Source organism: Natrix helvetica (genome assembly GCF_964273705.1).
Source record: "Natrix helvetica genome assembly, chromosome: 2".
Classification (NCBI taxonomy): Eukaryota; Metazoa; Chordata; class Lepidosauria; order Squamata; family Natricidae; genus Natrix; species Natrix helvetica.
In genome coordinates, this window is record NC_138552.1 from 84,524,266 (window position 1) to 84,537,428 (window position 13,163).

At 32.6% G+C, this 13,163-nt stretch overlaps 1 protein-coding gene across 3 annotated transcripts in view; it reads right to left on the minus strand.

Annotated features, from left to right (window-relative positions):
• MLLT3 (MLLT3 super elongation complex subunit) overlaps positions 1 to 13,163 on the minus strand; it is a 152,400-nt gene that overhangs the window by 102,144 nt on the left and 37,093 nt on the right. The window lies entirely within an intron of this gene.

Consider the following 13,163-nt stretch of genomic DNA (forward strand, 5'->3'; position numbering starts at 1 on the left):
TAAGAACTGATCAACCAAATCAGTGTTTTTCGCTTTATAACCCTGTCTGCTCCTGTAAATCTGTTTGGGAAAATTTATGAAGAAGATTCAAATACATCAGATATAACTTAGACAGAATCAGAAAAATTGAACTAAAAACATACTCACTGTGCCCCCTTTATTAAAGTAGAATTCTGTTCCTTCTATTAATCAATGATGGTTTTTTACTCACAGACTAGATTGAGTAATTTTAGCCCTGATTTTTCCCTATATTTGATATACAATAAGTAGTCCTCATTAATATTCTTGGTTTTGTAGATTTAAATAAATTGTACTCTAAATATCCCATTCATAATGGTAAAAGGTACTGGATGGAGACCTTGAAGATCTAAACTCAAATCTCCATTTGACAATGGAGCTCACTCAGTTATTCTAATCAATTTACTCCAAAGATTTGTCATTCTTTGTCATAGTTCATAAATGTTGCCATGGACCCTTAGAGAAAATTTGAAGCAAGATTTTCAGAAGTGGTTTGCCGCTGCATTTTTCTACAGCCCAGTGAAACACAACACCTACTTTTTTTGTTAAATTAGTTGTACAAATAACTTGCTTAGAATTCTGTACAAAAAAAATTTTCTCCTTCCAATTATTACAAAAATGATATGTAGGGAGACAAGAAAGTCTTTAATGCAACTACCTGTACCAATACTTGTGCATTCTATCAAGTATTAAGAAACTTCAAAGCTACATTTTTATAAGAATTTCAACAGAGAAGTTCTTAACCATAAGAAAATCACTGATAAAATGAACTGAAGCATAAGAAGTGAACTACTGATAATAGGATAGCATTTAAAAATCACAGATGCCAGCAATTATGTATCACTATATAGACAATTGGATGATCCTGTCATCCTACTCTTGCAGTTGCAAACCACTCATGACATGCTTGGGCATATTGGCTAGACAGCAATATGCCAATTAATTAACATAGTAGATAATTACTATGGTATCAGTTATATAATTTAATGTATTTTTCTCACAACTGATTCAAACGCATTGAAACATGTTTTACCACAGGAAAGTTCCACTTACCAAAACCATAAATAGAAGACAGTATAGAATTACCAAACAAACAAAAATAAGTTGTCGATTTGTAAAATGACACACAGGTTAGCGAATGTGACATAACTTGACCTAAGAAAGCAAAACAAGAACACGTTAAAAAATAATTCCAAAACAACTTGCCATGTCAAGCATATTTTGTTTCTTTGGTCCTTTGTTTGCATATAATACCTGCAAAGGTATCTTTACAAGGCCAAAGAGGGATTGGGGTGAGGGGGGAAGAGCCTTTTCATTCTTTTCTTTCCTACCCTTTTTCCCCAACTCAAATTCACTTCCGTGAATAGAGTTTTTTTCTATGCAGACAAAAAGATGCAAGCAAAACTACCATATTAGAAAATTTAGCATTGGAGTGGAACTCATTCTCTGCTTACAGACATGGAACTGCTCAGCTATAATATCTGTCCATATTATTTACAGTCAGCTCCAAAGAACTAAACAACTTTTTAGGTACTCCTGTGAGGGTATAGAAGGTTTCTTCCAATTTGCCATGTATAAATGCCTTAATTTATTTTCTAACATTAATAGCTTTATCTGCAATTTACAACTTAGTCACAGCAAGAAAAAGAAATGGGTTACTTGGTTTATGCACATTTGAAATTGACTATATTATATGTTTCAAGTGAAATAAAAAAAAACAATGTATACAATCTTCTCAGGTAATTACTTGGTAACCACGTTATTTTTTTCATGAGATGATTAGCTTTACTGTGCTGCGGTGAATTATTTTTATCCAACAAAATCCCACTGAAATTATGTAACTGCCTATTAATTTTAATGAGAAGTTACACAGTAAAATGTACACAGCAAAATTATTTTTTGAATACCTTGTAGAGGTTTGGAGGAAACTATGGTCTTAACATAATCCAGGTATTACAGCTGGTAGGATGAAGAAAACTGTGCAGAACATTTACCTTAAATTATAGGTAGTCTTCAACTGATGACCAGAATTGATCCCCGAATTATAGTCAAAAATTGCCACTGGGCCCAATTTTACAGACTTTTTTGCAGTGATTATTAAGCGAAGAGTATGGTCGTTAAGCAAGTCTGTTTTCTGGTGTTTTTTGTCATGAACGGGAAAATAAGACAACCGCCAAAAATTGTAGGCAAGTGACCTCAAGATGCTAGAAATGGTTATAAATGAGAGCCAATTGCAAAGTACCCAAACTGTGATCATGTGACTGCCAGGAAAAAAAGGGGGTGTGTGGCTGCCATGATATCAAACAGTCATTAAGCATTGGCTATCTATATGTATTTAATCATGATTAATAAATTATGATTGATGTTTAATATGAGGCATACAAAACATGGTAAAATAAATCATTGATTTTTATTTGATCCATGATAATGTAGCACAGGAAAAAACTTCATTTATAGTGTTTCTAATTATTAATTTATGTTATTTATAGAGGTAAAACTGGCAAGTGAAACATAGAGCACTTGGGGAGGATGAAATTAAAATTAGGTAGCTAATTTGAGTATTAATAAAATTTTAAACCATAATAAATATATAGGAATTTAAATGGTTTTGACCTCTGAGCATGTACATAATAAAATAAGTGAAGAACCCTTTATGTCTGTAATTCTCTGCTCCTATTTACATTAGATAGAGTCTTCCCATTTCATTCTCCACATTATCCAGTTTTTATTTTTATAATCCTTGCCAAATTATCCCATTTTAAGTACAAATATTGACAGATGCTTTGGGATTGCAGGTATCGTACGCCTAATGAAAAAGAGGATTCTGTTTCCGCCAATGGTAAAATGGTAACACTCTTAGGACAACAGACTAGCCCAAATTATCCATACTGCAAAACAATCCAGGAGAGCATGAATCAACAAAACTGATTGCTCCTTACTGCAATGGATTGTGTTGTTTAACTTCAGATGGATTGTGCTGAGTTTCTGAGATCTGGCATATTCTATAGAAAGTACACAGCATGAATTAAATATCAGACTTCCATCAAGGTACAGAAATAAATCTATACTATGCCTTCCTTCTAACTTAAAATGTGCTGATTGCCCAAAGAATGCCAACAATTTCTCCCCAAAGGCCTGTTCACTATCACTGTGAACCTTTCCTGGTAACCAAAATAGACATTGTACAATACAATTTTCCTTTAAAATGTGCTGCTACTAATAAATGCTGCTGAGCTCTTCTATATCAAAATTCATTTCATTTCCAAAAATGTGCTATTGAAAGTGTTTATGATGCTTTTATGTTTTTCTTATTTTCTTATTTTGCTTTTAGTATTTCCTTCTTTAGTATCTATATTCTTATTATCATCAGCTTGAAGAATGTAAAGTATTATACACTGACAGTAAAGTTGCTGGTTTTTTTAAAAAAAATAAATGTTATTTCTACAGACAAAAAACCTGCACTATTTTAGGATTCATATCGTAGATCTATTTTTATTTCTGCTGACAAGACAGCACAATCTTAATTTGTCATAATTTGCCTTATGGGCAGGCAATGTGGGTCCTTCTCTGAATGACAAACTGTGTGAGATGTCAAGTGGCTGCAACATGGTATCAGAAAATGTCAGGCACAAAAGACCAGGTCCACATCTGAAGGTCAAATTAAACTGATTTATTGCTACACAGGCTATGTACAGGAATCTTCTCAACTAATGGTTAGGGCCTGCTTGGAATTAGATAAGGACAATGGAAATCAAGGGGAAGTTAGTCCACTTATGGCTATGTAGGGATTCTACATTTATTCCTCTTCTAATTCCACCCTCCGTTTTGACAGTCCTTCTCCTATAGAAAATGAACTACAACTGTGATCCAAGTAGATTTATGGAATGTACTGAATCTAAACTGAGGAAGATCCTTTTTAGCTTTAAAGGTTTTACCAACTGTTACCAGCCCAAATGTCAAAAATGGTCATACCTCCCCGAAATGTTTTGTTCTACATAAAAATCAGTGGAACAGAGCTCTACTTTTGCTTATTATTTTATTAGATTGAGCCTAATAATTCTAAGATAGCTGTGAATTATGTTTCCAAATTATCATCAGTTCATTTTCAAACTCTTAATGATTTGGGGGGCATTAGTTAAACTAAGTAAAAAAATATCCAATGATAAAATTTTAAAAATCCTATGAAATGAACAGAAATGTTTGTATTTCATCTGCAAGTGTCGTTAGCAATTTAAGATTGCTAATATTAAGATATTAAAGTAAAAAAAATAAATTAAACTTCAAAACTAAATTCTGAATTATTGAATATTTAAATGTGTATATAAATGTGTGTGTGTGTATAAATTTTGACTGAATTGTGTGTGTGTGTGTGTACACATACATACATATAATTAATCAAATACAGCAATAGCTAGTACTCTTCTCTGGTGTTGACACAAACATTGTAATATTAAAATACTGAAAAATTCCAAATTCCAAAAAATTGATTTGTCTTTAACATAAATACAATATTTGACAAGATTTCAGCAATTTTTCACAAAAGCTTTTGAAGTTTCTGAGCTCTCATGCAATCTATCACACAAGATGCTTGAAAGGCCCCAAAAAGTTTCAAAGTAAATTAAATTTCTAAGAAAGGGTTTATTTTGGAGGAATTCGTTTTTTAAAAAATGCTGTTGAATATTGAATATGTACCTGATTCCTGAATTGCAGCAGTTTTTAAATCTATAAAGAGTCTGTTATAAAAAACAATTGTTTTAAAAATGTAGGATATAAAATTTATATTAAATTTATAAATAAATCCAACTAAAGCACTTTTGATGTGAGGCTCATGTCCCATTAAGCCATGTTTAGTTATCCATGTTTGTTAAATATACCACAAAATAGCAATTTCAAAAAAATGGAAACTCATAAAGCATTGTTTACAAATGACTAGGTAAAAATATAACATTGAGCATTGTATGTCGATATATTTATTTCCTATGTTTTGTTGTACGCCGCCCCGAGTCCTTCGGGAGAGGGTGCGGCTAAGAAATAAATATTTTTATTATTATTATTATTATTATTATTATTATTATTATTATTATTATTATTATTATTATTATTATTATTATTATTATTATTATTATTATTATTAAACCACATTATGCCTGAGTAGTTAACAATGTAAAAATATATATGGTTTATTGAATGATTTTTGTATAATCTGCCAATGAAAACTAAAGTGTGTATATGGCTTGTCCCCAGATTCTCATTCAGTAATGGATTGCAGTAAGTACCCATATTTATTCGAGTATAACGTGCACACGTGTATAACGCGCACCCCTAATTTTCGATTAAAAATCGGTATAAAATTTTGTTTCACACCAAGCATTGTAATTGACAAAAAAACGTTGTTGAACATGTGCGGCCATGATAAAAATCATTTATTGACAACGTAAACTGGTATAAACACAATACCGAAATAAAATTACCGGTAACAATATTTATTTAAAATGCTTCAAAGTCAGATTCACCATCAGATACACTAAAGAGTTGTTCCCATTCTTCTCGAGTTAATTTTTCATCAGTGTCCCAGTTGGCAGGAACGCAAAACGGTATGCAAAACACTGAATTGTACAAAAGCAATGCTTACCGTAACGTGTGGGCGAGGCGAGGAAATGAAGCGGCGACCATACAGCAGATAATAAGAATTCTCACCCCCAGTTTGGGCCACCCACTGTACGCGACGAGGGGACGTTTTTTTTTTCTTCGCCCTTGCGTACAGTGAGTGGCTGCAGCCCGGAAAAGGCGCAGTGCAAACTCACAATTCGCCTGCGCCCTCAATGGACCGGCCGGCACTGCCACCCCACCCCAGCCCTCGTTTATAACGCGCACCCAAACTTTGATTTCTTTTTTTGGTAGAAAATTTTGCGCGTTATACTCGAATAAATACGGTAGTTAATCTTAGGTTTTACTACGAAAACATGGGATGTCATATATCAGAACTCCTTGGAAGTGAATGGTTCAAGTGTAGTCATCACATTAATAAATAAGTCAATAATATCTCCAAAGTTTTCATTCCTTCTTCCCCAGTTTCTCATCCTAAATGCCAAGTTCCTTTCCTTAGCATTTTTGTTTTTTAATGTTATATTACTTGCACTGAATTTCATATTTGTATTCTTGCATATGAATACAAAAAAATCATTGTTACCATAATTTTCTCCCGTTTCTTTAAAAAAGCTAGTTTCCTTTTGCCACTGTTCAAAGTGCTAACAACATGCTTAGGGGTCCCAAGATCCTATATCAGTGAATACTCCTGATTGAAAACCTTTCCCAGAGTGTCCACAATTTCAACATCTGTCAGGATTTGTAAGACATTTTTCCACACCAGGTATTAAGCTAAGAGGAAGCTCATTTTACATCTGCTGCTGAGCAGATACAAGTTGGCAGTAACATTTGGTCAGAATTGTCTTGGCTAAATTTCAACCAAAGTCTTTACTGCTTTCAATTAGTTATTTCTCTAGTATTGCAAGACATTAACTGTTCACATCCTTTCTTCTAGAGGATATCATTTTATGGAAAACAAGTTTCAGTTATTACAAAATAAAGTTCACATGCAGAGAACTGCCTGTTTGATCTATCTTTTTTCCTTTTAAGTTTGCAAAAACCTTTTTACCCATTGCCCCCAAGGCACAATGTAACTGAATTTCTAAAACAGGCCAAGAACAACAAAATGTTAAGCCTCTTCTCTAGTACAGCAAAATCATTCATGCCAAAATGTGAGTGCTTCACTTCTGTTCTCTAATAAGGAACTTGGTACATTATTCTTCTGTAACTATATTTTCCAAAATTTGTTTTGACTATATAGTCTACATTGGGAATTTCATTTGAAAAGTCAAATAGCTTACTTAAAAACTGCATAAATCATCTGAAAGCTTTTAAAATTGAAAATATAAACACCCATAAAGAGGTAGAAATTAATCAGGATAAATGTATTCTTGCTAGTGTTGGTTGCCAGTTCGACAACCAACACTAGCATGCATACATTTATCCTGATTAAACTGACAATTTCAAGAAGACTGCCTATTTTCTTTTTTCTTTGAAACATGCCAAGATGTCTGATTAATCAAACCATTCATGGAATACTAGCATTCCACAAATCATGCACCAAGAATTTGTATCATAATTAACCACAAACACTAGTGAAACTAAAGAGAGGAATCTAATTTATATATATTTATATTTATAAAACTACTTTTCAGATAATTTGGAAGAATAATAAATTCTTAAGACAATGAGCCAAGACATATCACCTCAGTATTTTGATTATCTCCCTAATTATAGGAAAATATTTGTATGTACTGTATATAAGGACCAGAATATACTTAAGGAACGTTCTAAAAGTTGCTAGAACAGATAAACAAATCATGTTCTCTCATATATAATACATAATTAAAATATGAATCCAAAGGTTGAATAGAACTGTTATCAAAAGATATGTAGTGCACTTCATCCACTCAAAGTCATCAATATACATTAAATCAAAATGCTTTCTATATTGTTATTTAAATAGGGCTCCTTTACAAGACAGTATTCTCTCTCCCTTAACTACAAATTGCCCAAAAATATCAAGAATGTGGCTAGAATGAGATTTAAAGTCAAAGTGAATTTGGAACTTCCTAAAACATGTTTAAGTTCTACCACATTATATTTATCATTATCGCTCTAAAATGGGCTAATTAAGCCCTCAATTGCGCCTACAGCACTCCTCACTACGGCTATACCAAACTTCCTTCGATTTTAAAAGATATTTAATGTTCTTCAATAAAAAGTCCAACAATCTTTCAAACTTGAGCTGAGAGCTCAAGAAAACCAGTCCTGCAAGCTGAGACTGAATTGAAAGACTGGGGAGGCGTATCTTCAGAATTTCAATTCAGTCAATGAGTTAGCAGGCTAGAATAACCCATCCTGGACTGTCCTGTCAATACCATGGAAAAAAATTTATTCACAATTTAAAATAATTATAGGTTTTGTTGCATGGGGTTTTGGTGGTTTTTTTTTTTTAGTAATGATTAGATCTGAGCAGGGGTGGATTTCAAATTTTTTTACTACCTATTCTGTGGGCGTACCCTATTTTGTGGGCGTGGCTTGGCAGTCATGTGACTGGGGGTGTGGTGAACTTGTAAAATGTAGTGAAACTCATTTCACTACAAATCACTACGCTCTTGCTTAGCAACCAAAATTTTGGGCTCAATTATGGTCATAAGTTCTCTTTCTTTTTCTTTCTTTCTTTCTTTCTTTCTTTCTTTCTTTCTTTCTTTCTTGTGCTTCTCTCTCCCACTTTTTCTTTCTTTCTTTTCTTTTCTTTCTCTTTCTTTCTGTCTCTCTTTTTTCTCTCTCTCTTCCTTCCTTCCTTTCTCTTTCTTTCTCTCTCTCTCCCCCCCTCTCTCATACACATCCCTTCCAGTTATATTCGTAGATATATTCTATGAACTAAAACCGACACCCAACAAATCCTATGATCACGGCCATCGTGTCCTACAAACCAACTCACAGAGCCTCATTCAGCCTCTTCCCGCTCTGGGGGGTTAACCGAATATGGTTAATTGTCCTGTTATCTCCTGGCCATGGTTCCCGCCTTTTTAGCAGAGAGGGCTAATTTCAAACGGCTTTTTTCCCTTTTGCTGAAGCCTGATTTCTCTGTTGCTCGGCGGGTGACCTGGTGGGTGTCCAAAGGTGTCGGTCTGGTCCAGTATGCCAGATTTTCAGTACCTCTTCTGGTGTACGGGACCATAATGGTAGGAACCCACATCTGGATCTGAGGTTGTTTTTTTTTACTGTGATTTAAGACATATTTTTTTGATCCAGTTTGGAATTACCATCAAAATAAATGTATGATATTTTAAGACCCTTTGTCTTAAACTGAGATGCTTGTAAACAGTTAAAATATGGAGTAAAGCATTACTCAAGTGAAGATAAGCATATCTTAATTATTCATTATTTTAAAATTTCCAGTCCTTCTAATGTTATGTTCTGGGTTTTTTGGTTGATTGTAGATATTTGCATCAACCCTAAAGTTAGTTATTATATTTTTTTCCAAGTTCACTTTTAGCTATTAATATATTAAGGAGATAGCTTTAAATAAACAATCATCAATCCTTAAAATAAACTTAATCTGTCAACTCTAAAAGTAACAGTAGATAACAAAAATTAAGTTCAATTTACGCTTACAAATGAACATTTAACATCTCTTTTGTACTATACAGAGAGAAATATTTAATATGAAAACAATTATATAATCTCAGATTTGAAAGATACTACAGTTGTAGTTGAAAATTGAAAGATTTGATTTCATGATCATACTCATAGATCTCTACGGAGGCATAGAGCTATATTGTTTTTAAACATTATTTTAGGAGTTTGTAAATCCAGTTATTTGTATCATAGCTTGACTTTTTTGCATTTATAGTTTATAACTCATGGAACAATACTTCTAGGATAATTTTGAAACCAATAGATAATTTATTTAATCAATAATACACCTGTTATCCTATTATTACCCATCAGCAGTACATAATGTCTAACTTGTTTCAAGTCACTTGTAGACAAATAAAAAACACTGTACATTAAACTATTTTAATTGACATCTTTATTTAACAAAACTGGTACAAACATCAGTCTTCCCGTGTCCTATCTACTTATGTATCCATTACTCTAGTACAGCAGTTTTAAAAAAAAAAAACCTATTAGAAATTATTAGTTTGTATTTTAGGAGTGCTAACATACTAATTTTTGCTTCATCACAATCCATTCATTTTCCTTAATAGGTTGTATTCCTAAAAAAAACCCATGAATGTTCCTTCCTCCAATTCTGTCATTTTGGAATAGCCTATGATTAGATTAATTTAAAGTGAAAGTAAGATAGAGTGATAATATATGCTTAAAATTAGCTGCTGAATGAAATACAATCAGTTTGGACATTAAAAATCATCACTATCCAATATTCTTTCATTATTGGCATATGCTACAATTAATCGTATTTTAATGCTTTTAAAGCACCTGTTAAATGAAACTTTAAAATATTGTCTACTAATATAAACATAGTTGATAATAATTCACTTTTCAGTTTCCTCCAAAAGTAAGCGAGGCATCAAAGACTCCATTATTTCTCACCAACTCTATACTATAAACAAATCTATCAGTTCTTTCCGAATTCAGGAAATCTGGAACTGACTTGAAAATTATCCTGCTGATTTCTACTAAGTGTTCTCGCTGAAGCCAATAGACCAGAAATGAAAGCCATACAAGTATGTCAAGAAAAGCCAATAGCAATTTCAGATTACTTTGTGTATCAGATATTTTACCACAGAAATAATCCTGGTAAGCAGTGATTCTTTTTTTTTAAAGTAGACATGTAAGTCAGATCTGTTTAAGGACATTCAAAGTGACTTGGAGGTTTTAGATGTTATTTTAAGTTTCTAGATCTTCTTGAATAATTTAAAAATAATCAATTTTTCAGTGATTTACTGAATAAAATGGAGTCACAAATAATGCCTCTATAAGCAACTCTACCTTAGAGAGGGAGTCAGCTGGTAATTACCATATTTTTCGGAGTATAAGATGCACCGGAGTATAAGATGCACCAAGGTTTTGAAGAGGCAATTAAAAAAAAAAAACCTGAAAACCTTCCAAAATTTATCATCACCAAAATTCATTTTATTTTAACAGATTTAAAAAATCCATGGGAAGTAGTCCCATCAACTGTATATTCTTTAATTAAAAATTAAATCCAATAATTTAGTGCAAAACAATTTTATCCTGCCGCCCTTTCTCTTGCTGAAGTACAGTTCCTAAAACAAAGGTTTTCAGCAAAAAAAAATGTTATCCATTGTTTTCATGGTTTATAAATTATATTCAGGAGATTCGCACAATGTGCCAGAATTAGCCAACTACAATATAGTCTCAATATAGCCTATAAAATATGTTTTTAACAAAGACGGGAAATGTAATGATGTAATGTATTAATGCAAAATTAATAAGTAAGCAGAATTCCTCAGCCCTAACTTTAAAAATTCCTGTTTTTCTTACAGAATAATTTTAGGCCACTTTACAGGAGACTTTGGATGCTATATAAAATTTTCCCTATGTTTAATTCTTTGGTCATAGATACCTCTTAAGTCTTAAATTTTGCCAAATATAGCATAGTATTTGGAAGAAAGAGGCAATTCAAAGCTTTAAAATTAGTATCTTTATATCAGTGATGGGTTTCAATTTATTTTACTACTCGTTCGCTTGTGTGCTTGCGCGATGCTTAAAAGCATCGGAGCAGATGGGTGGAACCTCCCGCCACCACCACTACTGGTTCGCCCAATCCGGGGCAAACCAGCCGAAACCCACCTCTGCTTTAGATTCTTTCCAAATAGAAAGGAACTCTGTGTAAAGGGGAAAAGGTAGCAGCATGTAGAAACAATTATCCTTTAATTTATTCCCCTAAAAAGATGGCTAGAGAGCATGTTTGAGGATAGTTACTAGTAGACCTGTGAAAAATGACATTATTGATTAATAGCTTAATTTTTAATTAGATGAGGGATTAAAACCTTTAAAACTTCATAAAAGTTTTAATTTCAAAATTAAAAGATAAGATTTAAAAGACATGCTAAACAAAGCTTAATGAAAAATCTTTAAAAGACATGCTTAATAAAAAGTTATAAGACATATACAAGCTCAACACAGCAATGACGGAACATCAACTTTAGAAATATTTTACATTCAAATAAGGATTGTGTTAAGATTCCATTAAGAAAAACCACCAATTGGTGCTCTGCCAGCTCCTTCTCTCTCTCTCTTCTCCCCCCCTCTCTCCCCATTCCTCTATCTCTCTAATGCAATGATCATCTAAAGCCCTCTAACATTTAAATTCCAGGCACTATCTATATGTAATGCAGAAATCTGAAAAAATAAGAAATACCTATCATTATTTCCAGCTTGCCATTATGCCACATGAACAGCGTGTTGGTTAAAGAACATTTTATGAGAAAGATAAGGTATCTTTAGATAGCAATTACAGTTAATAATTATGTTCATTAAGTCCTCTCACCTGTGTTGGATCCTTCTTACAGCAAACAAAGTCAATGGGGTTGATTTCATGGTTTTTGAAAAATCTGGCAGTAAATTATGCCTCTTTTCAAAATGAAAAAAACAAGAATAAGCTACAACTTATTTAATGGTTATTTCTCTGATTAAACTAACTTAGATGACATAAGCACTACAAGGGTCGACAAACAGCTCAGTTTACATGATGAGATGAAATAATTATAAGCCAATCAAAATGAAAGATTCTGCAAATGTAAATAGTCGATTCCAAATCTTTATATCACATGGAAATAGTTTGGACTTAGACCACTAGATTTTATATTTCCAAAATTAGATGGTGTTTTTCAGCAAGCTTTAGGATAGTCCTTTATGCAATCTAATACTGTTTCACCAAATAAAGCTCGGTTCACATGCTTCTTAAAGGATGCAAGTCTTGAGCACCTTGCCTACCCCTTTCCTCAGGAATTTTAACTATCTTGCCTGAGGAAGAATTCTTGTAAATTTAAAAGCTTACAATAGTTTTATAATCCTTCAGTTAACTTAATGAAGATATCCCATCAATATGGATTTAATTTTTTCACTGTTACTGCAGATATCAGTGCTTATAAAAAAAGCTTAAGCTTCAACAATAAAAAATAGCTTCAAAGTTAAAAAATATCAGTATTAGAATGCTACTTCATTCATTCTATCAATCATCTAAATTACTCTCCTTGTGCATGCCACACAAGCATTCCAAATAAACTATTTGAACAGTTGCCAACAAAATCATAAGTAACTCTACTAAAAGTAGAACATTTCTCTTTTGTATTTATGAGCCATTGTTACTTATGTCTTTAGCATAGTACTATCAAACAATCCATTAGCATATGGAAATAAAAGATAAGATATGAATTTAAGTACAAATTGTGAATCTATGACTGAGTCAGTTTGAAACTACAACTGCAGAACTACATTGTAAATTTGATTGGCACCAATTTTCACAGATAAATTTTCACTGCTCCATTAGTATACATATATTCTTATAGTCCTCTAATATGCTTGGAGAAGCACAAATGGATTTGTAACGCCTGAAG